We start from the raw sequence: 2,632 nt of genomic DNA on the forward strand, positions 1-2,632 counted from the left end.
TTGTTGTTGATTCAATTGCATCTGCTTCAGTTAGTTGGTCATTTCACAGATACTCTGAGTTAGAGCAGCAGTCTCTCTACTAGAGGATACTTCTGCAATAGCTTTTGAACGGCCTTGTTTCTGCCTGTGATTCCTTGTAGACTCAGCCAAGTCGCTGATTAATTGCCATGCCTCATCAGTGGTCTTGTACTTTTTCATAGACCCATTGCTAGAACTTTCCAATGTGGTCTTATCTTGAGGCCTCATGCCCTGTGTGACGTAGCCGAGCAACACTATCTTGTCAATCATATGGTGGGGGCATGCTTCCAGAAGATTGTTGAAGCGCTCCCAATATTCATAGAGAGTCTCGGATTCGTCCTGAACAATCATGGAAATGTCTTTCCTTAGTTTATTAGTAACTTCAGCTGGAAAAAAATTTTCCAAAAATTCTCTTCTAAGTATATCCCAGTCAGATACAGTTGCTGCGGGTTGAGTGTAGTACCACTCTCTCGCCTTTTCCTCAAGAGAGAATGGGAAGGCTTTTAACAAAATGGAAGTTTCATCTGCACCATCACGCCTGACAGTAGAACAGGCTGCTTGGAAGTCTCTAAGGTGCTTGATAGGCTCTTGAGCAGGTAAGCTGATGAGCGGATATTTTATACGCTTTTTGGGGTTAATTTCATATAGATTTTAATATGTTTTAGTTGGTTTATAGTTTATTTTCATTAGTTTCTAGGAAAATTCCACATTTCTGGACTTTACTATGAGTTTGTGTGTTTTTCTGTAATTTCAGGTATTTTCTGGCTGAAATTGAGGGAGCTGAGCAAAAATCTGATTCAGGCTGAAAAAAGGACTACTGATGCTGTTGGATTCTGACCTCCCTGCACTCAAAATGAATTTTCCGGAGATACAGAACTCCAAATGGTGTGCTTCCAATTGCGTTGGAAAGTAGACATCCAGGGCTTTCCATCAATATATAATAATCCATACTTTGCTCAATGATAGATGGCGTAAACTGGCGTTCAACGCCAGCTCTCTGCCCAATTCTGGCGTCCAGCGCCAGAAACAAGTTGCAAGTTGGAGTTCAACGCCAGAAAAGGATCCAAAGCTGGCGTTGAATGCCCAAAACAGCCCTATGCACGTGAGAAGCTTTAGTCTCAGTCCCAGCACACACCAAGTGGGCCCCAGAAGTGGATTTCTGCACTATCTATCATAGTTTACTCATTTTCTGTAAACCTAGGTTACTAGTTGAGTATTTAAACAACTTTTAGAGACTTATTTTGTATCTCATGACATTTTAGATCTGAACTTTGTACTCTTTGACGGCATGAGTCTCTAAACTCCATTGTTGGGGGTGAGGAGCTCTGCTGTGTCTCGATGAATTAATGCAAGTATTTCTGTTTTCCATTCAAACATGCGTGTTCCTATCTAAGATATCCATTCGCGCCTAAATATGGAGAAGGTGATGATCAGTGACACTCATCACCTTCCTCAATCCATGAACGTGTGTCTAACAATCACTTCCGTTCTACATCAGATTGAATGAATATCTCTTAGATTCCCTAATCAGAATCTCCGTGGTATAAGCTAGATTGATGGCGGCATTCATGAGAATCCGGAAAGTCTAAACCTTGTCTGTGGTATTCCGAGTAGGATTCTAGGATTGGATGGCTGTGACGAACTTCAAACTCGCGAGTGCTGGGCGTAGTGACAGACGCAAAAGGATAGTAAATCCTATTCCGGTACGATTGAGAACCTGCAGATGATTAGCCGTGCGGTGACAGCGCATTTGGACCCTTTTCACTGGAAGGATGGATGGTAGCCATTGACAACGGTGATCCACCTACACACAGCTTGCCATAGGAGGACGTGCGTGCGTGAATCAGAAAACAGAGGAAAGCAGAATTTCAGAAGACAAAGCATCTCCAAAACTCCAACACATTCTCCATCATTGCATACAAGTATAATTTGTGTTCTGCCCTTTTATTCCTTGCAATCAAATTTGATAAGTGAATTATTTTATTGTTTTCCTGACTAAGAGTTACAAGATAACCATAGATTGCTTCAAGTCAACAATCTCCGTGGGATCGACCCTTACTCACGTAAGGTATTACTTGGACGACCCAGTGCACTTGCTGGTTAGTTGTGCGGAATTACATTGTGAAGTAATTTTCGTGCACCAAGTTATTGGCGCCGTTGCCGGGGATTGTTCGTGTTTGAACAACTGACGATTTATTTTGTTGTTTAGATTAGGAAAATTTTTCTTTTTGGTTTAGAGTCTCTTATTATTGTTCTTGGTTAAAAATATCCTTCTTCAAAACAAGTGTTACATTTATTGCCCAATTGGCTAGAGTGTTGGTTTATGTTCTTGATGATTGGGCACCAGTTTTATTAAAAATCTTTTTCAAAAATAATTTTCCCTTGATTAAATCTTGTGCCAAACTTTAAGTTTGGTGTTTTCTTGTTGATTTTTCTGTGTTTTTCGAAAATTTTAGTTTGGTTTTCTAAAAATTTTAAGTTTGGTGTTCTTCCTTCATGTTCTTGTGTTCTTGTGAGTCTTCAAAGTGTTCTTGAGTTTTCCTTGTATCTTGATCTTAAAATTTTTAAGTTTGGTGTTCCTTGGTGTTTTCCCTCCAAAATTTTCAAAAACAAG

At 40.0% G+C, this 2,632-nt stretch overlaps 1 non-coding gene across 1 annotated transcript; it reads left to right on the forward strand.

Moving 5' to 3' along the window:
- The first annotated feature begins 282 nt into the window (after positions 1–282).
- Positions 283–390, forward strand: LOC148572100 (small nucleolar RNA R71). Its single transcript, XR_015908675.1, has one exon. It is a non-coding gene; the product is annotated as a small nucleolar RNA R71 (small nucleolar RNA).
- The last annotated feature ends 2,242 nt before the right edge of the window (positions 391–2,632 follow it).

Source organism: Arachis ipaensis, chromosome B3 (assembly GCF_059453495.1).
Source record: "Arachis ipaensis isolate K30076 ecotype BB chromosome B3, ASM5945349v1, whole genome shotgun sequence".
NCBI lineage: Eukaryota > Viridiplantae > Streptophyta > Magnoliopsida > Fabales > Fabaceae > Arachis > Arachis ipaensis.